At 36.0% G+C, this 14,511-nt stretch overlaps 1 protein-coding gene across 8 annotated transcripts in view; it reads left to right on the top strand.

The window, feature by feature from the left end:
• LOC128020142 (PTB domain-containing engulfment adapter protein 1-like) overlaps positions 1 to 14,511 on the top strand; it is a 197,137-nt gene that overhangs the window by 25,096 nt on the left and 157,530 nt on the right. For 4 of the 8 annotated variants that reach the window (XM_052606800.1, XM_052606798.1, XM_052606806.1 and 1 more), the window contains one exon: positions 2,690 to 2,772. The gene's annotated coding sequence lies outside the window, so the exon portion shown is untranslated. Of the gene's footprint in view, positions 1 to 2,689; positions 2,804 to 14,511 lie in introns of all 8 variants that reach the window. The other 4 variants (XM_052606799.1, XM_052606801.1, XM_052606795.1 and 1 more) reach the window with 1 other exon arrangement.

Below are 14,511 nucleotides of genomic sequence, written 5' to 3'. Positions count from 1 at the left end.
TGTAGAAGAAAGCACATCGTACTTTAGGAACCAACATCGTCCTGTACAAAAAAGAAAAGAAAAAAAAGACGTTATACAAATCATTTTGTGTACATGTTCCAAACAACCTAGAAATGTAATTAGAAATATCCAACCAAAACATAACATAAACAAAATAAAAAAATTAAGATAAAAAGATCATTCACCGTTCTTTGTCATTGCTACAAAATTTCAATATTCAAATTGAAACATTCAAGTATCTCATTGACTGTAAATTTTGTGTAACAATTTAAAGGATACCTCTCTAATTTTATTTCAGAACTTATTTGTTATTGACCATACTTTTTCCAGTTTACATTTTCATATTTAGTAGACCAAAACCTTGTTGAACAAGGCAAATAGTTTGTTTTTAAAATATTTCTAATGTATTTGTTACTACATTCATCTATTACTATATTAATATCTCCAGTAAATATTGTATCACTACAAAAACTGGATTTGATGATCAACGTTAGAGAATCCAGGATTTCGTAATAGTGATACAACTCTGCCAGGAATTGCGTCAAAGATAATGAAGAGTAATCTTTTGGTCTCACAGGGATCATACATTTATTGAGAAATTCAGACTATTTTAAAAGTAGAACTTGTTTATTAAGCAACTGACTAACAGTAAGAATTCCATTGTCATACCATATCTGATTAAAGATTGACTTTATTTGGTACAATATATCTTTATTATTCCATATAAAATATTGATGCGGTGAAAAGTTATGTTTATAGATTAATTACAAAGCCAGCAGCGCCTGCTTATGAAAGTTTGCCAGTTTACTGGGATTTTTTTCAACCATAAAATTACATTTTAAAAGAACATTTTTGCCACCCATGTGTTAAATGAAGCAATAAGCCCCAAGAAGCAGTGGTTTATAGTGAATTTACAACAGCTAAGGAGCATTGTTAATCACAACGTTGTTTGATAACTTCAACTTCAATTTATTTGTATAGCACATTTATATACTTCGTTGACCAAAGTGCTTCTCAGTGTAAAATAAAATCAAGGTAAACATACAAAACTTACAAGTACAGAATTTAACAAGAACTAAAAAGCCAAGCTAAACAGATAAGTCTTCAGCTGAGACCTAAAGACCTCCACTGAAGGAGCTTGTCGAATATAAAGAGGGAGATTGTTCCACAGTTTAGGGCCTGCTACTGTGAAAGCACGATCACCTTTTGACTTCTTTTTGGACTGAGGAGTAACTAGCAACAGTTGATTTAACATGATTTGAAATGTATGGCTCTATAAGACTGGAAATATAGTTTGGAGACAAATTATGTAAAGCTTTAAAAACAACCAGTAAAATTTTGAAATCAATCCTAAACTTGACTGGTAACCAGTGAAGAGAACGCAGCACCGGAGTGATGTGCTCTCTTTTTTTGGGGTTCATCTCCAACTTTAAGGGGAAAATCTGTGTGTCATCTTTGTACATATGGTACGAGATGTCATAATGATGACAGATGGATCCCAAGGGGCGCATATACAAAGAAAACAATATAGGACTTAAAATAGGGCCCTGAGGGAAACCATATTTTAAAAAAGAAGAGACATTTGCACAATTAACAGAGAAAGTTCTATCCTTAAGGTATGAAAGGAACCAGTTCAGAGCATTACCCCTAAACCCAACCTCACACTCCAGCCTTTTTAAAAGTATTAAATGATCCACAGTGTCAAATGCGGCGCTGAAATCTAACATGATTAAAACCACAGCCCTCCCAGAGTCAGATGCTAAAAACAAATCATTCAAAACTTTTACCAGAGCTGTCTTTGTACTGTGACCAGCTCTGAAACCAGATTGAAATTCATCTAAAAGTGCATTAATAGATTAAAAAGGAGTAATTTGTGAAAAAAACAACCTTTTCTATGGCTTTAGGAACGGTAGTTTCACAATTATGTGTCTGGGTTCTTTCCTAGGATTATCAGACTCTACATATAAAATTAAATGTTATTTAATATTGTTATGGTGTTGCAATTGTTTTGTTTCTCTGTTTCTGATAACAATGAGGCAGGAGAGGTCTCTGTGAGAGTATCTTCATAATAGCACATATAAAATGAGCTTTATCGGAAAATTACGAGCTGGTTTATCTTTGTCCTGAAGTTCTAAATAGCGCTCTGTGCATATGGTCAATTGGGGAAGACATTCCATACACATTACTCTCTCCCATTGATTTACCATTGCTTGGCCCTCTGTAATAAAATCACCACTAATCAGGGAGCTGCAAGAGTTATTTCCACAGAAATTATATTTATTCCATTTAGATGGTGATTGTCAAATTATGAATTAATTAACATTTGCTTATATTTTTTATAATTTTTTATTAGAAAATACTGTTTAAAATTTGTCATAAAAAATGTAAACATTATTTTTACAATAGCTTGAGCCCTTTCTGCGGGCCTAGAGAGCCTCGATGGTTCACTTCTGGTGTGTATGTTTGGATACTGTGATAGAAGGCAGCTGCCTAAGGCAGATTACTGGTTTTTGGAATGGAGCCATCATGATTTACTGCATCTGTGGCTGTCTAAGTCACTTGTGTAGCCTATACAAAGTGTGTATTTTTGGTTTCAAGTGCTACAGCTTTTGCCCATTCAACCTGAAGTGTGCTCACTGCAGTTGGCTAATTGTTATTCCTCCTCTTGCCTGCCTGTCTGATGTTCTAGGGCCAGTCTGATGCTGCAGCCACAAGTGGATCACTGCACGGAAGCGCATGCATCTCACCGCAGACAGTGTAATGGGAAACAAGGTCAGAGACTTCTCCTTCCTGAAGGACTGATGTGAGTCAAGAGATCCTATTGCACTTAAACAGCTTATACCAGCATGACTTTCTGCTCTGGGTTGGGTGGAGCTGGTTTGGAGTTTCTTGCTAGTCAAGAACACTTTGGAACAGATTGTGGACAGATGAATACTGTCCGGAAAGATTAACTGAACAAATTCAAGTAGTATATAATTGAGAGAATGAGGGGTCTACCAGTGCAAGCTGACAAGATATCATGTGTTAAATGCAAATTTTACGTAAAAGTGTTTTTAACATTCTGTTAGTTCAGGGCTATACATACATTAAATATGTGGAAGTTGACATTGCAGGAATGAAAACCAGAACAGACAAGAGACTGATTTATTCATGTTTTCGTGATGTTGGTTTTAAATACTAAAAGGGAACGCTCATCTTCTTCAAATTTTACATTTAGTCAATATTTACTCACTCACATCCTCCTGAACTGACTTTTTGTATCTTCTATGGAACACTAATTACACTTATTGTCGATGCAATGACAGTCAATAGGTTCCAGTGTTGTTATGGACCTCAGTGTTGTTCAGTACGTCTTTATCTGTGTGTGTGTTCCACGGAAAAGTCATACAGGTTTGGAACAACACAAGGGGGTAAAAAGGTTCAACCACACGAGACCTACAGTTTATATAACAGCTCTTTCATTGTGCGATGAGTGTGTTTTTATTCTCCAACTAGATACATTAGAGTATGAGTATTGGATATCTCAGGCTTATTTAAAGGCCTAGCACATATCAGCTGCAGTATTTCCACAATGCTCCCCAGAACTCTGCTGTCCTCTAAATAGCCGCGTTGAACTTAGAAGCATTCCAAAATAGTTTTTGCTTTCTACAGGCTATAGTAGAAACATGGGGGATCACAGTGTCGAATGTCAGTTACTTCCTTGTTTTCCGTTCCTCTGACAGAGCTTCTTCCATACTGTCCCTCCCCTTGCGCACATTATTTAGTAGCCTTGAGTGTCTTTTAGTGTGGGTTACCATGAAGCTTTTAATAGTAAAAGAGTTTCAGATAACTAAATCAGTATTTGCTAGAATGCTGGGTGTTAAGGGCCATTCACCCAGGATTTTTTTTTGCTTAAGAAGCTGCTGAACGGAGCATACTGTATGAGAAATTTTTTTTTTTTTAAATATGAACGACTTTTTACTTGGAAGTACTTTGCATGATAGTTACAGAGAAATGCAGCATAATGGTCAAAGACTTACATACGTAGACAAAATTATCAGTCAATTTAGTTTCCCATCAAAGTATAGAGTGATAGTTTTATATTATGGCTAAGATTTAACTTTTTAAGTTTTATTTAAACCCTAAACATTTTGATCTATCAACCTTTGAGACCATTAAGGACTCAACCACATTATCTTGTTCTTTGGCTATGGAAAGTGGCAGAACCACATTAGAGATATCCTGTATGGAGGGAAGGGAGGAAATCTTCATTTCCTCTATGATTTCAACACACAGACGATGCCAACATGATATACGAGTCTGATTACTTGCCCTTTGAAGCTAATTGACTTGTCTTAACAGCTGCTGTGTTTGAAAGGAACAACATTTTATAACTCCATCAGAAACTTGTTTACCTTGATTAATAATGTGTCATTCTGAGTCACATTATGCTTTTAAAGTTGATTTATGTGACCTTTCGGGGACATTTGGTCATGGGAAAAATGGCATATATGTACTAAACCATTACTGGCGTGGATTTTTTTGAGGGGAGCAAAGCTGAGCAAGACCAACATAAATAAAAAGACTAGATTATCCTAAATAACAAATACTTGAAAATGTTGAGCTGTGTGTGTTTTGGCTCCGCCTTTTTTGTTTGCTAAGCTTCTTGTTTATGCTGTCTTCATAAGAGATTACTAGAAGTATGTTTAACATAAGATTCTTTATCTCATTCTGTCTTGTTTACCATGCAGTTCATTAAAATTATAGATGCCATTAAATACATTTTATTGGCAGGTTATGGCTCTTAGAAAACACAGTAATGAGTTGCATCCATCTCACATCAGGGCTAACAGAAGCAGGATTGGTTTTAAGTGGCAGTTTGATTAGATCAAATCTAATTATGTCGCCTTATTAAGTAAAGTCCCTTTTTTTGCCATCTGGACAGTATTTGAACTTTTCACCCTTTGTGCATGGCAAAATAACAATATTAAAAGTCAAAGCAGCTTTTTATGATCCATAAGCTGAAATTCATTCAGTTTGGATGCTTGCTACTGTTGTTTCAGATTTTTATAGAGATTTTGATTAGACACAAAATAGATGCCATTTCAAAATAATTTATCCTTTCATTAGTTAGTTTGAGCTCACTATCACAAGAAAGCCAGATCATTTACATTAGTAGTGCAAAACATGCTCCCTTCTGTCTAAGTTATTGAAACTGTTTGACTGCACTGTGTCCATGCCATTATGACTTTGAATAACTGAAGGCTTTGTACGGAATTCTCATTTATTTGTGAAGCTCTTACTGAATGTTAAACTATTATGTAATATATAGTGAGAATCTTCACAGGGGAATGAACATTTGTTACACTCGTTGAATATAGCAGTAGTTTTTCAATTGAAAAACATATAATGTTTTAATTTGCATAAGCTTATTTGATCATGATTATGCATATGAAATGGTTTGGCACCAGAACTGAGCATCTGAGAAAAAATAATAATACATAAAATCCTATTAGCAAGTTGATGCCTTTTAAATCCAGAGAGAGTTAAACATTTTAGAGTTGAAAATATTACATATCATAAGGTTTAAGAAAACCATAACAAATAAGACAGAAAATTCTTTATATGGAAAAACAATGTGCACCAACTTCATGCAAAGAACTGTTAAAACTTTAGTTTAGTTTGCTAATTAACTCCCCTGAAGTAGAAGAGGACAGAAGGTAAGAAAAGAAATAAAATAAAAACACCCACTCAATTAAGATAACTTGCTAACTCAATGTGTGACTCATTTAAAATTACCATTCAAATGTAGATATTTTCTTATGATTAATTATTTATTTAGGTTTGTTTTAAAGGCCCATGAAGAAGAACACTTTTTCTCCACAAGAACTTATTCTCCATTATGTTTTAGGGGTTAGAGTAACATGAAACAGAATACAAAATTAAATAGTTCACAAAAAATTAATAATAGTATACAAAATTCAATAATACACAAAATGAAAAGCAGGTAGGTGATTTCTGGCCTCAAAATCATAAATCATTACAAAAAAAGATTGAATTGTTTGTATTTTGAAAAGTTTATCTATCTCTCTAATATTCTTATGAACATCAATTACAAGGAAGAAAATATGTGTTTTTCTAAATTCATTTACTGATTCTTTCTTTCCATTGACATACTGTATATGACCCTCTGAAATATTGTATTTATTTAATCTATTTTGGTTTTTCTGCATATGTAAAGCTTCTCAAAAGTGCAATTCATCTACCAATGTTGACTTGCTATTTTTAACACCAGCACAAGAGGTGAGTATGAGTCATCTTTTATTTTTATGCTAAGGGATTTAGAGCTCACTCTGAGCTATGAACAGATAAAGAGATGGATACGCAGATCGTAGTCCATTTTCATCTAGGAGGGTATGTAAATTACGATGCTTTTGCAGTGACACACTAGTTACCACTATAGAACACTAAATAGAGAAATATGCTAGTTAAGTCAGTGGTGATCATGCTGGGAAAAGCATGCAGTTGGGTGAGATTCTGCAGTATTTGATGAGTCGTGTGCATCTCATTAATGTTTTTTAATGAGGCCTTTCTTCACATAAATGATCAAGTTATGGCAATTAACACATTTTAGCATCAGGAGCAAGAAATTTCAAATGGCGTGAGAGTGTTTACCTGAGTTTCTGAAAACCAACACACTTTGAAAACATATGTTCAGAAGTTTGTTACATTACTCCCTATAAAGACTGATTTTAGCTTTTTAGTAATGTTCTTCTGACCGTCCTCTGCTGTAGCACTAATAACTGCAACTGTCAGACCCCTTTGTAGGCAGCTTGCTCAATAAAGATTCAAGTAACATATTTGTGCTTCAGAAGGTGGTGATGCTCCATGAAATCATGCTCTGCAAACAGGATCCTAATCATGAGGCAGAAAAAAAGAGTGGTGTTTGATTTAATGATGCTTTTTAAAGCAAAATTAAATGTCAGTTATCTCTTTTAGATTTCTTCATCATTTTATGAACACAAAACAAATCATCATTATAATCAGCAAAGCCATTATCACCACAAGGGGTATTATAGTAGTTATCAAAATCAGGATCTAAGCAAAAATGAAAGTCGTGAATAGCTTCTGAGATCTACGAAACTGCTCCACTACTTGGGAGTAAATTTGGGTGGAAAATAAAATAAGATGTGAGAAATCTTTAAGGAAGAAAATTGGTCAGACTCAGGATTTGTATACACACACACACACACACACACACACACACAGTGTGTATGGAAAGTATTCAGACCCCCTTAAATTTTTCACTCTTTGTTATATTGCATCCATTTGCTAAAATCAAAAATCAAATGTTATTTTTTTTTTCTCTCATTAATGTACACACAGCACCCCATATTGACAGAAAAACACAGAATTGTTGAAATTTTTTGGTGTAAGAGACCCGGGTTCAAATACACTGTGAGGCACCAATGTGTCCCTGAGCAAGTGACATTCAGCCAAGTATGGTGACCCATACTCAGAATTTGTGCTCTGCATTTAACCCATCCGAAATGCACACACAGAGCAGTGAACACACACACACACACTGTGAGCACACACCCGGAGCAGTGGGCAGCCTTTTATGTTGCGGCGCCCGGGGAGCAGTTGGGGGTTCGATGCCTTGCTCAAGGGCACCTAAGTCGTGGTATTGAAGGTGGAGAGAGAGCTGTACATGCACTCCCCCCACCCACAATTCCGTCCAGCCCGAGACTAGAACCCACAACCCTTTGATTGGGAGTCCAACCCTCTAACCATTAGGCCACGACTTTCCCTAGTTGCTCCAGAGGCATCCGACCTCTGACATGTATAGCAATTGTAAGTCACTTTGGATAAAAGCGTCAGCTCAGTTACAAAAAAATAAATATATTCTGCTGCACTTAAGGTTATCCTTAAATAATCATTAAATGGAAGATGTTTGGGATGACCAGAACCCTTCCTAGAGCTGACCGTCCGGCCAAACTGAGCTATCGGGGGAGAAGAGCCTTGGTGAGAGAGGGTAAAGAAGAACCCAAATATCACTGTGGCTGAGCTCCAGAGATGCAGTCAGGAGGTGGGAGAAAGTTGTAGAAAGTCAACCATCACTGCGGCCCTTCACCAGTCGGGGCTTTATGGCAGAGTGGCCCGACGGAAACCTCTCCTCAGTGCAAGACACATGAAAGCCCCCATGGAGTTTGCTAAAAAAAACACCTGAAGGATTCTCTGGTCTGATGAGACTAAGATATAACTTTTTGGCCTTAATTCTAAGCGGTATGTGTGGAGAAAACCAGGCACTGCTTATCACCTGTCCAATACAGTCCCAGTGAAGCATCATGCTGTGGGGGTGTTTTTCAGCTGCAGGGACAGGACGACTGGTTGCAATCGAGGGAAAGATGAATGCGGCCAAGTACAGGGATATCCTGGATGAAAACCTTCTCCAGAGTGCTCAGGACCTCAGACTGGGCTGAAGGTTCACCTTCCAACAAGACACTGACCCTAAGCACACAGCTAAAATAACGAAGGAGTGGCTTTACAACAACTCTGTGACTGTTCTTGAATGGCCCAGCCAGAGACTTAAACCCAATTGAGCATCTCTGGAGAGACCTGAAAATGGCTGTCCTCCAACGTTTACCATACAACCTGACAGAATTGGAGAGGTATATATTAGCTGAAGAATAAGGAGTAGTATAAATTGTGATACAAATAATTATGTAAAATAAATAAATGCTTTGTGCATGGATACATTCATGTTCACATGGTTGTGTTTGCTTAATTTGTCCTGAAATTACTTTTATGCGTTAGAATATGCATTTAGATTTCTTCATTAAGACTTGCTTTAAAAGTGCATGTAGATCTGTATATAGGCCTATTTATGTGTTTGCATTTATTTGTGTTAATGATTTGATTATCAGTAATGTTCCTGCCCTACACATAATAGAGTAACAGAAAAAATCTCACATCCTTCAGTATAAAACCATAAAATCTATAATGAAATATTATTACCCTGTCTGTAGAACTTTCGTAATACTCAGAATTCCCATTGTGTAACTTGCATTATTTTTGGCTGTATTCTGTTATTTCAGTGTACAGTACATGTACTGTGTAGTCCTGAAGTACAATTTTCCCATCCTTAAATCTGCACGTTTCCTCCTCGGCAGTACTGAATGATTCCCATGATTGAGTGTAGACACTGACCCCAAAGAATGCACATGTCTTCCAGACAGAACGGAAAAAGTCATAAAATCCTGCAAGTGGTGATACTTCTCTCATGTTTTCTTTTTGGATTTGAACATGGTGAACAGTAGTTTGCACAACACATGGGATCAGAAATTTCTGTTAAAGAGGGATAGTGAAGGCTCATTTGCCTCAGTATGATGCTTCAGCAGTTATGACTAATGATTTCTAGCATGGGAAGAAATCTGTTTGGCTTTATCCCATAGAGAAGACACATGTGCATGAACAGTATTACATCAGAAACAATTTCCTCTATTTCTTGTGATGATATCATGTTTCTGCATCACTTGTGCTTGGTGTGGCTTGTTGAGGAGTGGTGTGCTATTATTTTTCAGTGAACACATACTTATCATTTTCACCTGATGATGGTAGAAGCCCCAGACAAGAAGGTGCATCCATAAAGAAATTTGGGACTGAGCTCTTGACTAGCAGACACACTGCAATATGTTGAAAAATCATGTTAAAACCACAGTAGATACAGATTGAAACGGGTTTAGTGACTTCAGAAAACTGCAATGCACACTTAAAAATAAAGGTTCTTTATTGGAATTCGTGGTTACATGAAGAACCCACTGAACCTTTCAATTCCACAAATGGTTCTTTTAAAGTAGAATAGTGGCTATTTAGTGGTTATTTAAATTAAATTAATCATTATTAAAATGTTTTTCACACTTAGAATATTTTAAGCACTGTAAACTGGGGAAATAAAATGTTTCTTCTACGGCATCGCTGTACAAAAAACTCCTTTTGGAACTTATATTTTCAAGAATGTAACAGCCACACACCAGGGATGTTCAGCAAAGGCTATCTTTTCACTGGTTTTATTGTTTCTGTTTCCTTTGGTTGCTGAGTAGTGAATCCTATAGTAGAAGTTCAGAAAACACACAGTGATAATTACCATAAGCTCCCTGTCATGGATGCAAACTTTTGGCAGGATATTAGTTCATTTAAATATTTACAAATCTATAACACTAAACACCAAATAGTGATGAATTTTCATGTTCTTTCTACATCAACTCCATGCAGAGAGACAAATCAGAAAATCTAATTTAGCTAATTGAAGCTGAACCTTCGCAGGGGAGCTCAATGAAGATGAGCTTTGTCACAGTTGCTGAAAGAAGCAAATTATGTCATTTATTTCCCCTAAGATACTGCAATTATAGTCTAACAGAACAACTATAACATTTTAAGCTCAAGATTTATAACTAAGCATCAGTTTATTGTTCATTAGATATCATTACCAGAGAAAAATATTTTCACAGGATTTATTTTTTGTTTTTAAGTGAACTTCCAGTAGTACAATCAACTGCAAATAATGGCATACATTATTATTTGCACAACAATATATAATTAAACAAAATTTGCCGCAGGAGCATAATGAACAAAATAGATTTTTTTTTTTTGTCTTTTGTTTTTTGTATAAACATATTTTGTTAGTTTTCTTAGTTAATTGTCTCATTATTAGTTTCTCAATCGGTCCAAGATCGACAATATGGTACGACAATGTGGTATGCTTTATGCAACACTCTTGCATGATGGTTTCTGCATATTAAAATGTTGTTTTAAGTGTAAAGTTGAAAAAAGCAGTTTACTAATCCTGCATTCTGTTCCACTCCATTGTACCATGTAATTGTTTTTGAATGCAAGAACATATCCTGTGTGAACAGCTCTCATTTTGTGCTTCCTGCTCAATGTCTGTGACTGGACTTGACTGCGGACTTGTGGAAACTTTCCTTGCATTTATATGGTAGGCTTGAATTGCTCCAATGGCAGGAACCGGTTTTAATCAAATTATTTTTGCTGTAATTTGCTGTAATTAATCTGAATATTAAATTGAGAGATGTAAAAATAAATACTAAATTTTCACTTCTTGCATCTGAGTATCGCACTATTTTACTTCTTTGGGGCAGTTTCATCTGAATGTCTTTGTTATATGACACATTCACCCCAGTTTAGAATAAAAAAAGGGTACATTGTGCACCGATTTTGTTCAGATGTTCTATACAAGTTGCCTTTTAAAGCTTTGTATTGATTTGATCTGTTGTTTGGTTATATAACCATGTTACATAGCAAATGGAAAACAGCTCTGAGTTGCAGCTCACTCAGTTTTTATGTAATTTAAGGCTATTATAAATAAATTTTCATCTCTTTACAAAGAATGGTGTAATGGTATTCATAATCGCCCATTAAAAATGTCATTTGTATCTATTTATGATGTGCAAAAATTCATTTTCTCTTGAGGGCACAAGCCAGCCTCTTAAGTGCCTGCAATACTTTCTGTCTCATTGTATCATTCTCTGTTTACTTCTTTTCATTTAAAAATAACCTATTAGCCGCCTCATTTTAACAATGCTGTTTGTTTAGGGTTTAAACCCCTCTTTGGTTGGAGATGCTGACAGATCATGTGGGCATTCTAAAAAGTGCTTGTATTTCCCCTGTATTCTTATCTGCTGAAAAACACACACCCTTCCCCATTCGAAAGGGAGTATCAGAGAGAGACTATATTGTAAAAAATGCTACCAACAAGTTTGTCAACAGGGTTCCAAAGGAGGAGATGGAGGAAGTCACCCCACTCCATTCTTCTGCTGCCTACTGTATTTTTGTTTCTTTGCTTGCTTTCAGTTTATTTGCTTTCTAAATACAGTACAAGGATGAACTGCTTTTAAGTCAGTTCTCATAATGTATGTTCCAGATGCTTAAAGATTAATTTTGTCAAGATGTGTGGTTATGAAGGCAAAAAATAACATTTCATCATCTTTTAGAGCTAAGAATGGAATAGAGATGGCAAAGTGCATTATATGTTATTTTTGTGGTGTTAAAACACTTTCATTAAAATGGTGCTGTGGCATAATTTGGTACACACCAATTATCAAATATCTTGTTTTCCTTTAAAAGAAACAAAAGAAACAAAGACAAAGAAAGCTGTGTGTTCGTTTTCTCCTGTTTTAGTTTGGAAACTGAGTCAGGGCAGATTTTTGTTTGTTTGTGTTTACTTTCAGGTTGGGTAATTTTTCCTCTCCCCTTTAGGTAGATGATGTTATATTTGTAATGTTGGCCGTTCTCTCTCCTGAAGTCTTGTTTTTGGTTCTTTAATTTAGTTTTCATTAGTTAATAAATATTATTTGGAAAAGCTGACTGTTGTGGGAGTGGGAGAAGGAAACTCCACCATCATTCATTACTCCTAAACTATAGACTATAGTAATGGTCCAACTCTCCAATGGGCTGCTTGTTTTTTATTATTTAATTTTAAACAAGATTTGCTGCTTGTAATTTATGGGTTTGACAGCTCAAAATCCTTACATTTTCTGTCTCACTTTTGGCCTCTCTTTTCTATCAGCAAAACACATGCAAATACTGAAAGCTTGCAGTTGGAAGTCTGGGTTTTATTTAGCTCATGTCCAAAGCATGTGCCTAACCAACTTAAAAAGATCATCAATAGCACCATTTAGTAGTGCTATTTATCCTTTTCTAACCACTGACATTTGTCATTCCTCAGTAGTTTGTGAAACTGTCAGCCTATTCTAAAGGCTTTTGTACAACAGTTATTTCTGGTTATTTGATTGGCAGAGGCATTGTTTTCTAAATTTCCTGTGAGTATGTGCTGTGAAAAGCATTGCATGAATAAATTGACATGACTAATGTCTCCCACCTCTCTAATTCTCTGGTGTTAATATATTAAAAATAATCATATTAAAGGGGTTGTATGATGCAATTTCAAGTTTTCCTCTCTCTTTGGAGTGTTACAAGCTGTTTGTGAATAGCAAAGATCCAAAAAGTTGCAAATACTAAAGTCTCAAACCCAAAAAGATATTCTTTATAAAAGTTTACTAATCTACGCCCCCCCCCCCCCCCCCCCCAAAATGCCTCATTTAACCACACCCCCACTTGTCTATGTCATGATGTGGGAAGACTTGCATAATGCCAACCAAATGTTCAAACAAAGAAAGAAGGTGTAACTTTGATTCTCGCCGTTGCTGCTGGTGCAATGTTGTGGAAATGCTGAATACTTTATTTGGTCCTCCAAAAGAGGACACAACTAGAAATCAGTGGTAAAGTTGAATTTACAATACTGTTCCAGAATAGCTTAACCCAAATTCAGATGTGTACAGCGCATTTTATGGAGGACTGTTTCCTGAACCTGGGAGTGGTAGACCACAATGCCAGCTGTTCTGACTCAAAGTATGTAAGTATGTTTACATATGTAAATAATTTGCCCCTTGAAGATTCAAACGTGAATTTTGAGCAGTGTAGAGTAGCACTTGTTGTTTGTCATTTCTCCAATCACAAATGCAGATATGGTTTTATGTTTAAACAGCACAATGCAACACAACACGTAAAAAGACAGTAGAAGTCATTATGATTAGAAAATATGTCCCCACTGGATGCAACAAAAGCCTCGTTTGTAATAGGTTTTATTGTTTTTGTCATGGTAGTGTCCTGACCGGGACACACATCACAGTATGGTGAGGGGCGTAACATTTCTGCCACATGCTTGAGGCATTCAGCCAATCACAACGTACTGGATAGCTGGCCAATCAGAGCACACCTCGCTTTTCAGAACGATGAGCGCTGTAAAGATCGATGTGTTTCAGAAAGGCGGGGAATAGAGGAGAAACAATTATGTACAGTATGTGGAAAATGTGTTTCTTAAACCGCATAAAAACATTTCATTATACCAAATACACAAAGTAATGTTATATATTTACAAACCCGATTTCACAAAGAGTTGGGACACTGTACAAATTGTGAGTAAAAAAGGAATGGAATAATTTCAAATTCTAAAACTTATATTTTATTCACAAAATTTTTAAAATGTCATGCCAAAAATTGGCTCATTTTGGATTTCATATGAGCTACACATTCCAAAAAAGTTGGGACAGGTAGCCAAAAGAGGACGGAAAAGTTAAATGTACATAGAAGGAACAGCTGGAGGACCAATTTGCAATTTATTAGGTCAATTGGCAACATGATTGGGTATAAAAAGAGCCTCTCAGAGTGGCAGTGTCTCTCAGAAGTCTAGATGGGCAGAGGATCACCAATTCCCCCAATGCTGCAGCGAAAAATAGTGGAGCAATATCATAAAGGAGTAAAGAGTTTATTTAAATTTATAGCTCAATGAATTGCTGCTATGGCATTATTCGGAGCACACCACACTTCATTCAGCAACACCCAACTGCAGCTCTCCAATGCCTGACAACCCTTCCCCCGGCCATGGAAATCTTCTGTTCTTTTCCAAGGTGTTGAACATTTAGACATGACCAGACTAATGAGAATGTTCATTAG

This window comes from Carassius gibelio, chromosome A9, assembly GCF_023724105.1.
Source record: "Carassius gibelio isolate Cgi1373 ecotype wild population from Czech Republic chromosome A9, carGib1.2-hapl.c, whole genome shotgun sequence".
Lineage (NCBI taxonomy): Eukaryota > Metazoa > Chordata > Actinopteri > Cypriniformes > Cyprinidae > Carassius > Carassius gibelio.
The sequence above is the reverse complement of the archived record's forward strand: the minus strand, read 5'-3'. Positions and strand labels throughout refer to the sequence as shown.